Genomic DNA, 16158 nt, shown 5'->3' on the forward strand with positions numbered 1-16158 from the left:
TGTCTATTTATGTACCAGCATCATGTGATTTAATTAGAAGCTTAATAATATGTCTAACTGTCCAAAAAGGCTATTCAAACCTTGTAGTTAGCCGAATGGTGGCCCCCCAAAAAGATATGACCCCATCCTAACCCTCAGAACCTGTGAATACTACCTTACGTGTGAAAAGATGCAATTAAATTAAAGATATTGAGGGGAGGAGCTTACACTGGGTTATCTGAGTGGCCTAAATGATATTACAGTATTTTTATAAGAAAGCAACAGAGGGATTTGTAAGGCAGACACAGAGGAGAAGGCAATATGAAGAAAAACCAGAGGGAGATGCTACCAAAAGCCAAAGAATTTTGACAGCCAACAGATGATAGGAGTCAAGAATCTGATTTTCTCTTGAAACATCCTGATGAGTACAGTTCTGTTAGTTCACTGATTTTATTCTTCTGGCCTCCAGAACTGTGAAATAATAAATTTCTATTGTTCTAAGCCATCCAGTTTTAGGTAATTTTTTTAATAATAGTTATAAGAAACTAATATACCCCTCATAGTTTTCAGTGCTTTCCTAGCTATTCTTGTATATCTGTTTCTACAATAAAAACTAGTATCAGTTTTTCCATAAGATGGCTTATTGGTATTTTTAATTGAAATTGCATTGAATTTTGTAAATTAATTGGAAAGAACTGACATCTTTATAATGCTGAGTCATCCTATCCTAAAACAAGGCATGTTTTTCCATTTGTTCAAGTCTCCTTTTGTATTTTAGAACTTTATTCCTTGTATCAATTGTGCATTTTCACTAATTTCATTCTAAGTGTTTAATCTCCTTTGTTTCTATTGTAAAAATGGGTTTACATCTGACTTGTACATAACAAAAAAATTGCAAAGGCTTCATATATTAAATTTTTATTCAAGGAATTATAAAACAATTAAAATTATTATGTTCAAACATAAATTATAAGCTTGAAAATATTTTCAGTAAAGAAGAATACTCTAAGGAATGATAAAGCAAAAAAAAGCAAATATAATTTCTAAAAACATTATATGTGATAAGTAAAATGATATATTTAACAGACTGATTTAATAGCATATTAAATACAGATGAAGAAAGAATTAGTGTAAAGTCATGAAATGCAGTAAAGACTTGGAGAAGTTTTTCAGAATGTAGCACAGAGACATAAAAGAAAGCCTAAGTGATAATGAGCATGAATGTCTAAAATGTGTGTAACTCCTGGATTAAATAAGAAATAAAATCTCTAAGTATACAGATTTTAATAGGCTTAGTCTAAAGTAGATTTTATTTATCTACATAAATATTCATATACGCATATATGTCATAAATGCAGGTACATATACATTTGTGCATGTACACATATATATGTACATGTGTGTATGGATGTAAAATTATTTCTAGTTGTTGAGGTGAAGTGTCATTATACAACATTTATGTATATATGACATGTATATATTATTATATGACATATATATGACATTTTACCTTACAGCTAGAGAGTAATTAATTTTAACCTGCATATATGGAAATTTTACCAAAAAAAAATCAAGCACTCTAACAAAGGCAAATTTCAACATACTCTAAGCACAATGAAGCTAAGTTTAAACCACACACTAATAATAAAAAGAAAAAATCACATATGTATAATTATGAAATATATGTTCAGATTTTGAGCTTTTTTTTTAAGATTTTATTTATTCATGAGAGAGAGGGAGAGAGGCAGAGACAAAGGCAGAGGGAGAAGCAGGCTCCATGCTGGGAGCCCGACATGGGCCTCGATCCCAGGTCTCCAGGATCACACCCTGGGCCGAAGGCGGCACTAAACTGCTGAGCCACCGGGCTGCCCAGATTTTCAGTTTCTGATTCAACATTTAAAGCTCCTGGGAGCCATCATTTCTATTCTTAAAATGAGAAAAAGCTGGACAAACTGAGTATTAGAACTTTCTCAGACTCCTCAGAGAACTGAGGCTACAGGAAAAACTACCATCTTACAATCTAGAGAAATATAAAATCTGAGGATTTCCTCACCTAGAGTAAAAATGGCCAGATGTCATTAGCTGGAAGACACTTAAGGAGAAATTTGGGTGAATCATTGGAGCCTGAGTGTGAACTAGCATGACAGAAACTCCTGGGGACTATACCATCATAGTGGCCCCACACTTTTGCTGGCTTCTTCTCCTAAAAACCCATCAAACTGCTTAGGAAGGATCCAAAAACTGTGACCCTAACACAAGAAGAAAAAGAGAAGCTATTGCAAAACAATTTCTACCCCCAGACTCTTCTCCCTGACAAAGATTTCATCTCCAGAAGGAAAGACTTCACCAGAGGGCAATACTAAAATCTCACCAGGAGAAGGAAACACTGCTATGTTCCAGTCATGAACTACCTTCTTATCGTGGACATATCTCTTTAAATCTTATAAAAATTATTTGGTATAGGATAAAGGCTTCTCTCCTCAACTCATTTTATGATGCTAATATTTTTTACATATTGACCTCATATATAGCCATTTTACCAAATACATAGGATTTTTAATTTGCTATGCTGTTGTGTTTTCTATTTAAACAATTATATGATATAAAAAATGAGAGTATTATTTCCACCTTTTTAAAATCTATGGGTTTTTTGTTTCTTGTCTTATTGTGCTGGCTAGTATCCCCATAAAATATCAAAGTAATGATAGATGCTATTTTTATATTCTTCCTTATTCTAAAGTAAAGATTTACAAGGTTTCCTCATTTAAGATGATTGGAGTTTTTACAGGTAAACTTTTTTTTTTAAAAACAAACTTAAGGAAATTTCCATCTAAGAATACTTTTCTAAAAGTTTCTAATCATGAATTTATGCTGGACCTACTGAATGATTTTCTTCAGTATTTATTGTAACAATTTTATATCCCCCTAGTGGTTTAAAAGAAAAAAAAAAAAAAAAGGGTTTCGACTTTCTTGTAAGCAAACCGCCTTAAGAAACCATATTTTCTAGAAGACTCCTTAGAGTTTAGGAAGCCCCAAAATGTCTTCTTGAATCTGTTTGGCCAGTTTACCAGACATGCCTAGAAAAGTCGAATCCCTGCAGAGGACAGATAGAGCTTATGCTCAAACTGGGACTGAACCCGATACACTAGATTTAATGCAATTTTTAGGTGGGGGGCACTCTGTTTTCAAATAATAAGTACATTAGATTTCTTGGATTCTCTGTGGCTTAGCATATGTAGGAAATAGCATTATTTAGGATTGAGAAAACCTGGGTGTCAGTCTTGACTCCACTGCTGGCTTGATCCCATTTAACCTCATCGTATCCCAGTTTATTCTAACTCAATTAAAAGGAAGTAATCATAGTCGTCCTATTCATAGTATCACTCAACTGATTAACCCCAATAATGATTATGACAGTTCTAAATGTATAACATGCAGCAGTAATTTAAATAATTTGTTTGGACAATGGGGAGAGGAAACACTGGTGGACCTGAGAAAACAGGTGAGGTGGGGGATAACATGGGATTAGAGGAAGTGCAAACTGAAGGGCAGAAAATAACCACAAATCCAGGGCCAGCCGTGACTTAGTCTACCTAGGATACCTAATTTTTAAATTGCTCGTGGTGAAATTACTGTTTCAGAAGAATTTGAGTCATACTCCTTCCTTTATTCATGATCAATGTCTTCCCTCAATCATTCTGCAGATGTTCGATTAAGCCATAGGAAGAAGGGACTCCAGCCAAGGTGTTTCCCAGATATGAAATACAAAGGCAACCCCAGTCTTCTAAAAAATTAAATCACTGAGAACTCCTGAAAGTCAGGAGTTTCAATAAACTCACAGGCAGCTCAAGCAATTTCAGTGATGGAGGTACCGTTTTGGAGATTGACATGTAGCTTATAAGTATTAGGTGAAAGGAACAAGAAAAAAATCTTTATTAAAAAAAAAGGAATTAATGAAAAACTAATTAAAGTTTTATAGGAAACTTTCCTCTCAGCTGAAGCTGCCAGTATTCAGACCTAGAGACAAAATAGTATGAAGGGGCTTTCAGGAAGCAATAAAAAAAGTGATCAAGGGACAGATCAATAGGATACAGGATCAGGCCTCTGATTCCAGCTGCAGCCCCTGGTAACTGTGAGGAGCATATGTCCTTAGTTTGTGGGGACACAGGGAGGGCATGAACTGGATTAGTTTGCATGGTTTATTCAGTCTATCTCTGATCTCCCTTCCATGACAGTTTGTACCACCTCATCCACTAAAAAGGAAAAGTGTTCCCTCTGTTTAACATTTTCAGCTACCAGTTTTTTTACATGCCCATCATCTATTCCTCTTTGCTTGAAAGTCACATACAATACACCTATAGGTACTAGTGGAGAAACGGTGTTGGTTAATTTACTGACTCATGAATTAATTCATTCAATAAATATATTCAGAAGCATTAGGCTAGCTGCTAAACAATGCTAAACAAAGGCAGAGATGATGTCCACTACAAGGAAAGTCTGTTTCTGAAAATGAAGTCAGTTAACAAAGAACAACTTGAAAAAAGTGAAACCTTTTTGAAATAACTCTATGCTTAAGTAGACACTTTTCTTTGGTCAGCACCATTTCCAATCTCCGGGCCCTTCTCCCTTGCTCACCTCCCTCATTTTGGAATAAAAAGTCATATACCTCGTCTTCCAACCTCTTTGCACCTAAGAGAGATGTGAGACCCCACTCCTTGTAAGAATGTAAAAGAATAAATGTGGGAGGGTCTTTAATTTCTTGATAAGAAGAAAAGAAGCAAAAGGAAGCTCCTTGGTCCTACCTCTTTCACCCTTCCTCCACTTTAATATGAAGTTATACTGAAGGTGAGTCTACCACTATATGGCCTTGGGCCAACTAATATGAGTCAAAGTAATTGTAATCTGGATAGCAGAACAACAACAACAACAACAACTAAAAACAGACTTTGTTTTTATTGTCATAGAACAGGTAACCAAATGACAGATTTTCTGTTATGAAACAAAACCTATTTCCTGAAAGGATTATTTATTTGTTGTTAACAGCTGAAAATTGGGAATCTACTTTTTTTTTTTTTTTTAATGATAGTCACAGAGAGAGAGAGAGAGAGAGAGAGGCAGAGACATAGGCAGAGGGAGAAGCAGGCTCCATGCACCAGAAGCCCGACGTGGGATTCGATCCCGGGTCTCCAGGATCGCACCCTGGGCCAAAGGCAGGCGCTAAATCGCTGCGCCACCCAGGGATCCCGGGAATCTACTCTTAATTGAAAAACAGATTTTCATGTTGGCTACTTTGAAGAGGACTTGTGTTCTTTGAATGAATATATTCTACTATATTTGCTTAAAACAATCAATCTCATTATATTATAAACTTACCTCAAATATCAACATCCTTTTTACCAACACAGTGCCATGTTTGCAATCACTGACTCCATATGAGTGAACAAAAACTCTCTGCTCTCCAAAATAAATATTATTGTAAGTTGTATTAAAATCATAGCAAATAAGACAAGTCTTTATTTTTGTCTTTTCTTTTGGTGGTCCATGGAAATTTGAAATTGACTTTTTTTTCCATTTCTTAGAAATGCCCTAGAGGTACATTTCTCCATGGCACTGTTCCTAATGAGTCAAAAGGCTAAATTCTGTTTAGAACTGTAAGGCAGCTAATTGTGAATAAAACTAACCCCTCTCTTTGTGTATAGAAGAGAAAAAGAAGAGAGGGGAAAAAAAAAAAAAAAACAACAACTCCACCCAGTACTCAGCCTTGTACTTATTAGTATTAGTTCCAGACCCAGTGGTAAGTCAAGTATTTTGAGATGCTAGTCCATGAATAATAATGTCATCGAAGCACAATAATTAATAAAACAGGAGAATGCTCCCTGAAGAGGAGACACAGTATTGCAAGGGGAGAGAAGACCTCGCCTTTCAAATGCGTCTGATACGGACGCTTGAACTTTGATTTCTAAAGGTGGGGGCGAGGTAAAATGAATTATCCTTCATTAGCAATGTGGAAGGAGACACGGCCTCTAGCCTCTAGAGAAGCAGCCTTTAATTGTTTAACTCCCAGCATTCTCTGGTGGATGGCAAGCCCCATTCTCTGTCCTGATTTTGCTGAACACAGGTAGCATTTTTTCCATGATTGGTTATAATTTTCTTCTCCTGTCATCATTATTGATACTATTTATTAGATTATGCAGCACTGCTCATACATAGAACAAAGGGCTTTGTGGACAAGTTAGCAGCTTATAAGCATATGCCCATCTGTTCCCTGCTAGAACTCAGCTTCAATTCTGGTTAGGCAGCATCCTCCCCATCAGGTTACCTCATCGATGCCTCAATGCCTCAACTAAAAAATGGAGAGGCACAGTATCTTATTTGCTTATGCTTAGTGTACTGTGAGGAACTGCATTCTCTATGATCGTACTTATCACATTTCATTACCAAATAAATATTAGGTAGGCTATAAAATACATGATAAAATAAGTATTGCATTTAGGAACAATAAAATAAAAATAAACATCTAAAGAAGACAAGGTGAAAAGTAACAACAGGAAAAAAGATACAATGTATAAAATTGGAATTTTAAAATATGTATGGTAAGAATTTGCAAAATTTCTGGAAAAGCATGATAAATTTCTCTCTGCACTACTAGTAGAAAAGCAGGGAAAGCAAAGAGTAATATTCTACTGGATGGAGAATCTGAAAATCAAATAAGACAGTCTACTTCTTATGAACCTAGGTAGAATCTAGAGGAGCATCTGTGATTCCCTCATAAGATACTACTGTGCTAACTTCAATACATAAAAACAATAAAAATTAAAAATAAAAGTATGATACAGACCATAAAATAAAAGCAATAGTAAGTGATCACAAGAATTCTAGAATGAAAAAAAAAATTTCCAAGTAAACTGATTTGGACCTAGAATAATCTCAAGCATGTACCCAGAAAATCTGTATTTTTAAGGAAATAACTTCTTGGCGAATCCTTGGTAAATTTCATGCAAACTTTATCCCTCAGTAATTAAATGAATAAATTAGTCTGTGCTATGTAGATCTGAGACATAAGCCTAATACATTTTGGAGGAAATTTAACAGAAAGTTTGATTTGGGTGTTTCAGTATTTAATCTCAAGCTGTTCTTTCAGGACAGGAAACTGGTATTAGAAGGAATCATTCTTCCAGATGATTTTGAGTTGATGACAGTAATGCCACATCATCAGTTTTGACTGGAACAATTAACTCAATGCTTTCTACAGCTTGATAAAAAGAAGGAGGGAAAACAGAGGCTCAGGATGTATGCAGTAGATACATTACACATCAAGACAGTCACTTTAATGATGCCATTTTGATGCAGAAAACTTTGATATTTATAAAATGTCATTGCTCCAAAAATACAGCAACTGTTATTATCATTACTGAACAACAGTCATAATATAAACTTCAATCCAATTCTGACTCATTCTCCATCCCAGAGCCTCACCCCATTTTTGATCCCACCCCACACTGACCTACCACATAGCCTTTAAATTCTCTTTCACAGAGCTGCTAAATCCATTTATACCTATTCACTCTTATTTGAACATGTCAGGATCTCTCACACCTCCTTTTCACATGCTATTCATATGACTGTCATCAGTGCTTTTCTTGTCAAGTTGGCCACCTTTGCTAACCTTCTCAAGTGCATCTGTTACTTTCGCAGTGAAGTCTCTGGCATTTCCTTGTGCTCTCATAGCACTTTGTATAGCTTAGAAGGCTCTAGAATCTTATATTGTAATCATTTGTACACTGTATCCCCAGTATGGATCATTCTCTTTAATGTTAATGACACTAAGTAATTTATTTTTGAATTTGCAGAACCAGAGAGAAACCATAAAGTGTGAATTTTGCTCCAAGATTTTTATAAAAATAAAAGAATGAATCAATCAACAAAATCAGTAATATATTTCCAAGGCATGCCAAGAATCAATTCTCCCAGTAAGAAAGAGATGCAGGTGGGATTGAAGAGACTTGTTGGGTGAGATCCAGGAGAGGCCTGTTGGATCTCCTAAAAAATCCCATAGCTTACACACTGTACTTCTGCCTCTTTTAGGCCCTGACCAGGGGCACTGTCTCTTTCAATGAAGGATAGCACATTTCATGTATTTAAACCACTGGACACCTAATGAGTAATAAGGATTTTCATTTAAAAACCAACACTTCTCTTACTTCAGTATAAGAAACCTGAAGCATCACTGGCATTGGACAGGTATAACTACAGGGGAAATGATAGCCTTCTAATGAGAATGAGTGTATATGATTGAACATAATGAAATGTTTTTAGGTGCAGTCAGTAAAAAGACATTGTAGAAAATACAGTTCAATGACATGGTACAATAAAACATCCTGGTTCCAAACATTAACCAACTTCCCTCGAAGTGAAGACATCTCCACTGGATGACTGGCCTTGAATTAGGCCATCCGTATAATGCACAGTGACATAAATTGCCATTACAAGCAAATGAACATTTACAAAGTGGGACATGGGGGAATAGTCACAAAGCTGGAAGGCTAGGCCTGGGAACTTTATCTCATGGAGATGCTTTTCATAAAAAGACAGCAGGACTATCAGGGATCATCGACATTTCTAAAAATGGATGTTAATAGTAACAACGTATTTATGTGTGCTACTATTGATTTTAACATATTTATATCCTCAGAAGAAACCATGCTATTAAAAATAATTAAATCACAGTACTTGACATTTTGGGGGAATTTACATTATTCAAAATAACAGATATGTATTATCATCTTCATTATTAATAATTTAGATTTTCATTTTAATGTCCGAAAATCATTTCATGTTGATAACAAAATTTACTTAATCATTTGGGAGGATGCTTTTGGATGAGCTATCTTTTTGTGGGAAAGATATTCCAAAATAAATCCAGCCTACTCCATAAAATGGAGGTCTGTCACCACCACGTAAATCAAAGTGGAGGCGAGATGCAGAGGAATTTTTTCAAATCCCTTACATTTGTGAAATATTTATCATGTAATCATTATTATACTTCGTTAATTTATGTTAGCTTATGTAATCATGATAACCTGATGAGGTATCTTTTCAGATGAGGAAACCTGAACTCAGAGAGGTTAAAAAACCAGCCCAAGATCAGAGAGCTGCTGTGTAGCTAATCCAACCTCCACCCACTGGTTCTTCTGGCTTCAAATCTGATGTTCTTTCCATTATTACATTCTGTACCTACATGTTCCAGTGAGATTAAAACTGTTTTCCTGTGTGAAAACAACGGAACATGCATGTCATTCCTCACATCTATTCCCTCCACCACCAGACAAGTCTCAGAACATAAAACACAGGACAAAGAAGAGAACAAATATCAAGCCAGGTGTCTCCAATTCCTATAACAATGTCTGGAGGCAACACAGATTTTCTTCCCAGATTAATGTCTGTGTCAATCCTCTTCCTAGCACTTCCTGTAGGAGGCACTGCTTGAAAGCTCACCTGCAAAACTTGGGTAAAATCTCAAGTCCCTTTACTGTCATAATTCCAGGGAGGTAACAACAATTAGTCTCGTTGGTGAGGTACAGGCTGCCTACCTCTAAGGGTAGTCAAGTGTCCACTCTTTCCTTTTCTTTTTTTTTTTTTTTCTCCAGTTTCTTTTTTAATCACCAAGATATCAAGTGGGGACTATGGCCTCTGGTTAGTCATTCAAGGTCCTTTATTACCGTTTATGTCTTTGTATCTTATTTCTCTAAACAAACATTTTTGTCTAAGTATATCGATTTCATAATTGTCGTCACATAAATCTTACACTTTTCCACCCTTTTGCTTTTTTCAAGGATTTTATCTCTACCTAGCCAAATTCTATCCACCTTCTAACTCCAAGATAACATCCCACCCATCTTTGAGATTATAGACTGCTCAGGCCACATTCAGTTCTAATTTTTTATTCTGTCTTCCTGGTATATAGTACTTTCCTGGAAAATATTATAATTTTTTCTATATATTGATGGCATATTAATCTGTTCAAGTTGCCATAACAAAAAACTATAAACTGGGTGGCTTAAACAACAAAAATTAATTTTCTCACCATTTTGCAGGCTGGAGATTGGAGATAAGGGTGCTAGCATGGTCAGGTTCTGGTGAGAGCAATCTTCCTGGCTTATAGATAGATGGCTGCTTTCATGCTGTATCCTGGACAGAGAGAGTGAGAGCTTTGGTATCTCTTACTTTTAAGTCAACTAATTCTATCCTCTGACCTCACCTAACCTAAATCACCTCCTTAAAGGCCCTATCTCCAGGAGTCACATGAAGGGCTTAAGACTTCAACATATAAATGAGGACTTATGGCTTCAACATATAAATGGTGGTGGTGGGGAATCGAGTACACAATGCAGTTCATAGCAGACAGTTAATATTTCATGCATGCTTGTGTGGAAATTCTGTGGCAGAACTTCTTTGAATCCTCCTAAACAGTAAGCACACCAATCAACACTCTTTAATTGGTTATATAGGTATGCAAATTCAGGCTAATAATGTAGCTTCAAAATATCACATTGTACAAGTAAATTTTCATAATAGTGGGTATTGGTGCTAATCACAGCTCACATTCAATGAATGTCTTTCAGTGTTTGATATTGTTAATTTTTAAAGTAGACACATGGGTGCTTATTCATTTCCAGCTCTGCTCTGGCATTTTTACCATTTTGGGGCCCATTGACAGGAGGATAGGAAGCACAGGAGGAGAGAATCTGTGTTTGTGTGTTACACAATCACACATCCCTGCCTGAACAGTGTAACATAAATGCAAATAAACTGACTGACTGACAAAACGAGTCCTTGATTAAATACTACAGGGAAGTGAAACTATAATATAAACTCCTATTTTTTGAAACAACAGCTGATAATTCAAATAATGCTTTTCTAACCAAAATACATGAAATGAATCCAAATTGTAATTCTGATAACCTCTATAACTTCAATCTAACCAAGAAGATGGGGGCAGGGAGGGGAATAAATTCCATTAGGCTGCAAAGGAAATTATTCACTGAGAATAAGAGAAGAAAGCTGGCTTTCAAGAACAGCACCACAAAATATTATGAAGTCAAATAGACCAGGCAAATATAAGATAGGTAGCGTTCAACACCAGTTCTTATTCATATTTAAAGGGCAACTAAGTTGAAGCTAAGATCTCTGGCTCTAAGATAAAGGATTTCAATTTTCAGAAAGTGTTCTGCAAAGAAATTAAAAAGGAAGAAGATAATGTTATGAAAGATTCTGGTATCTTGGTTGGGCCCTAAAGACAAAGTCTCTAAATCTCCATCGTGTTTTGCACTAGGGGGGACTTTGATGCCATATGACCAGATCACCAGATCTGCTTCACCTGCTTCACCAAAAGCAACAGGATCAGATCCATGTGAGAAGAGGAGGGAACTAGTTTATTAAGGCAGAAAATAAAGGAAATCTGAGAGATTTCAGCTATCATAAAGGTGAAATGATTAACCCTCTATCTCAGACTCAATTTTATTTTCTTATTTTTCCACCAAAGAAAAAGTGCCCAGCAGGTGGGAGACATATTCCAGAAAAGATAACAATAAGTTATAAAAAAGCTGCTCAATCAAATGGATTCATGAATTTCACAACTGAATAGGCAAACAAATTTACTTTTATTTTAAAATAAAATGAACCCCTACTCTGGGTCCTTTAGTGACTTGAAGGCTTTGACAATATTTTTTAATTATAATTTTCTAAGGAAAATGTAAATGTATAATGGTCCCTAATAGCAAGAGGTAAACCGATCTAACCAGCATGGCCCTTCTGAGTACTAATTTATGGTTCCTCCTGGCCAAGTCTGCATGACAACACCAAGAACAGAAGAAGGAAGTAGCTGCTACCCTCAGGGTGCTTATTATACAACTATAGGTGAAGCTCTGAACTGGTCAAAGTATAGCTACTGTCACCTTGCAAAAGGAATGAGTATCTAGACCAACATACCCTTAGAAGACAATGATAAAAAGAAAATCATGACTTGTGAGCCATAAAGATATGAAGGAGAGTTTAATAATGTATAAAGAAGAGGTTTTGTTTGGACATTGGATCATGTCTTGATCCTGCCAGGAAGATAGGGATAACTCTTGGATATGGAGCACAATATAAGGTAACTTTGCTTGGAGTATAGGATTAGCCCACCCTGGAAGAGCAGATTATGTTATATAGGTGAAGAGCAAGATTTATAGTTGGCATCTTTTGCCAGTGTGAAGAACATTTTAAGGCTCTGAGTAAAAATTCAAAATTCAATGTTATAATTGAGAATTACTTGCTTTTGAGAGAAGGAGACTGTCATTATCAGTAAGTATTTACAAGAAGGATGGGTTAATTTTATCTCACAGTGGGGATGGTAAAGTGAAGGGATTAAGAACAGATTCTGGAGTTAGACATACCTTCATTTTAACCTCAATTCTACCTCTTCTCACAGTGAAATCCTTAAAGTTATTTAATCTTTGTAAACCTCAATTTCCTAATATGTAATCTGGGACTAATAGCCACAGTATTTTTTAGAGGGTAGGGTGAAAATGTATCTACAGAGACAGATCTGCTGTGAAGATCATAAAGCTAATGCTTCAGGATCCCTCATTTTCTCCATGACCCTGGGAGAAGCCCTAGAAATTTTATATCTGTAATGTTCCATCTACTTTCTCAAAGCAGGCTCCCCAATCTGTGTAAGCTTCAGGCCTTACAAAATGTGGATCTACCTCTATGTATATAAACTATCTAGCATATAAATTTATCCAGAAAGTAATAATTACATTTTAAAATTACAGTGTTCTTCTCTGTATCACTTTACTATTTCTATCCTCTCCCTAAGAAACCCAGAGTAATTCCTAGCAGTAGATAATACAGCTAAATTCTTCTGTTGTCCTGGAAAATCAAATAACCAATTCTTTGTGAGATATCACATTAAGTTACCTATTCTCTAGTATTTTCTTTTAAACAGACTGAGAATAAATTTAGGAAAAAAAGGGAATCATCAAAAGATTTGTGATTTAAAACACACACACACACACACACACGAATTTTAATCACTGTCTTCCTAGATGTAAGAAGACATTGTAATAGGATACTATTGCTTAATTCAGACAAGCAGAGGTCTAAGAGACTAGGAGAAAGGAGATTTCCTCACTTATAAGTTAAAATCAATAAGATATCTTGAGGACTGAATAAAAGAGGAAGGTACAATGTTAGGAAAAAAGTAAACAAGAATGGATCTTGGGATACTAGTTCAAATTGCCCAGCAATCTGGGGTTTAATAAAACTACTGGGTGATTTTCATGTACACTAAAGTTTGATATCATTAAACTAAAGGAATGGTGCCCAACCAGTTAGGTTGGCTGTAGAGAAAAAGAGAATTTGGAGATGTAGCCTCAAAGCTGAAGGAAAACAAACTGAAAAAAGGCAGAAGGCCACCATAAAATGGTGCCACACAGCCTAAGAGATCAAAGATCAAATAAGGAGGTTGTGTTTGAACAAGTGTCAAATGGACTAAAAGGTCAGAACTTACACACTGAAAAAATGTCCCTTTGTTTAGCACTTTGGGGAACACTGTTGATCTCAAGAGGAAACATTTAATGAAGTGTTTGGAATACAAGCTAGTAGGCTGAGAGCAATGACATAGAGACCATAAATATCTAGATCTTTAAACACATGGCTTAAAAAGAAATAGGAAGATGATAATGAAAGGGAAGTATCAAGTCAAAGAAGATGAGTTTTCTTCCCCTTTAAACTAGAAAAAAATTAAGTAAATTAATATACTGAGAGAAGAAACTGAAGAAAGAAAGAAGGGCTTTAGACTCCATGAAAGAAGACTATTGTAGTTTAAAAGAGGTAATGTAGGAGAGATTTTAGGAAGTTTGTCCAATACACTGGAGGTCGAATGACTAAGAAGGGACATATAAAACAATTATATACCTATATATGTATCACAAACATATGCACATACACACACATTTATGTATGTAGCTATAAAAGTTTTCTTAACTGATGGAGAAATACCAGCCTTTCCCATCAAGTGATATTCATGACTGCTTTGTCCTCTGGTCCTGGCTCACAGTTCCCACACAAACTCTACTGATTTTTCCATTTCTCAAAGAGTACACATGGAATGCATATGATATAGCGGATGCTGAGATGCGTGCTGGGATTAAAAGGTGAAAATACCATAGTCCAGTCCAGGTCATCAATAAGATCAAATCAATATATGTCTATGTTCATAGCTTCTATCTCTTCTAAATCCTGCAGCAAGTATCAAGATTAAGTTTAATCTACTAATTTGAATAATTACATAGCACTCTTTGAAGATTCTCTGAAATCATTTGTATGTCCCAACAAGATCATCTCCCCTACTCATCCAAATGCCAGGTAAAAGTCCTCTAAATTCAAATAATTTCTGAGATAACATACTAAGGAATAGAAACCACTTATCACTTTCATGAACAGTTTTCATTTCTGCTTCTCTCCCTGCCTCTCTTGTGCTCTCTCTCCCCTCACTCTCTCTCCCTACCTCTCTTTCTCTCTTCAGTGGCCCAAATCATTGGACTGGAATAGGATGGCGGGGATGAGGTGTAAATAACTAAGGCTTAGGTTTTATTTCTAGCTTAAGTTTATGAAGACATCACTTCAGAAGTACTGCCACATAGGCAAAAGGTGGGACTTTTTTCCAGCCACTTGTGACTCCATTCCTTTATTCAAGTCCTCTTTTCACAGCCCCATCGGCCCCAGGTGCCATCCATCTTCAGCTAGAAAGATTGCTTTATTACCACATTCATCAATTTGCACTCTGGGCTGGAGTTAAAAGTGACTTGGAAAGACAAAACTGTTACCTTAGTAATTAAATATGAAAGTCTTATTAGGATCCACTTTTGCTAATCTGATATGAAAGTCACTAATGCAATATGACTTTAACACTGTATAAGCAACAATAAATTCTGATATGATATGAATATTAATACAATGCAATGGGATACTGCTAATATGTTAATGTGGTGAGATATTGCTAACAAAATACAAGGATCTTGATTGAAAAAATTAATATTATTTCACCATAATTCTTTGGAACTGCAGTCACCATGTTCCAAGATAGCTCTTGTCTAGATTTTAGGAATAAATCATTTGCTTTTTGTGTAACAGACAAAGTAAAAGTTAAGATTATTTTCATGTTTCAAGTTAAGAAATTTTTGTAAATATGGTTAACAATTGCTGTTTGCACTGTTCTTATTCTAATTACTTACATCTATGACTGAGTTACATAAATTATATAAAATGCAAGTTAGACAACAGGTCAGACATTAATGTGCACTTAGCTATACTCTGGAAGGAAAAGAAAAGAAAAAGTGGGAAGACATGCATATCATCATAAATCAGGGTATATGAATGACCTTCATTTTGCTGTAAGTTTTGACAAGTTTTAGTGCTTTAATTCTGTTACTAACAACATGTCTCAGAACTCATAATGACAAATGTCAGGATATCAGGGCTGAAAGTGGCTGGTATAGATATTCAGAAAGTGGCCAAAATCTCTACTATTCAGCTCAATCTTTTGGGATTATGCAAAGTTAACCACAGATCTCACCTCTAAAGTCTAGTAAATCAAGATATACATTAGTATATCTTATTATAAATATATAAACAAGTAAAGGGCTTTTGTTTATGATGTCTAACACTCAAATTGTGTAAAACTTGCCAATCCAAGTCTCTATAAAATTTCACAATTTAGGATAGCGAGGACCAATCATTCCCACTTCTAAATTAGTTCATTCAACTTGTACACTTTTGTAACCAAACAAAACAAAAAGATAATCATAAATTCAGATAAATAACTCAATGGAGGGCTGAGAGTGAGGTGACTGGTACATAGTAAGTATATTTGGAAGTTACTGATGTTATTTAATAAATGATGAGTAACAGGTAAAGGAAGTCAGTTTTAAACCCAAAGGCAAAGTGGGCTGATAACGAAATCAGGTATTCTGGTTGGTTGTGACATTTATCGCACAAGGTAGAAATTAAATTGATTTCATATATAATTTTGTGAATTCTCTGGCAAATCAAAAATGCGAACAACACAAGTTTTCTCCATGTAGCTCTGTATAAAAAAATTTGGACCTCCAAAGTTAGGCTACAATAACAAATGAT

At 35.5% G+C, this 16158-nt stretch overlaps 1 long non-coding RNA gene across 2 annotated transcripts in view; it reads right to left on the reverse strand.

Annotated features, from left to right (window-relative positions):
* Nucleotides 1–16158, reverse strand: part of LOC112648252 (uncharacterized) — a 236473-nt gene that overhangs the window by 84857 nt on the left and 135458 nt on the right. For both annotated transcript variants that reach the window (XR_007412070.1, XR_007412069.1), the window contains one exon: nt 10064–10167. This is a non-coding gene — a long non-coding RNA (uncharacterized LOC112648252). The remainder of the gene's footprint in view (nt 1–10063; nt 10168–16158) is intronic.

This window comes from Canis lupus, chromosome 7, assembly GCF_003254725.2.
Source record: "Canis lupus dingo isolate Sandy chromosome 7, ASM325472v2, whole genome shotgun sequence".
Lineage (NCBI taxonomy): Eukaryota > Metazoa > Chordata > Mammalia > Carnivora > Canidae > Canis > Canis lupus.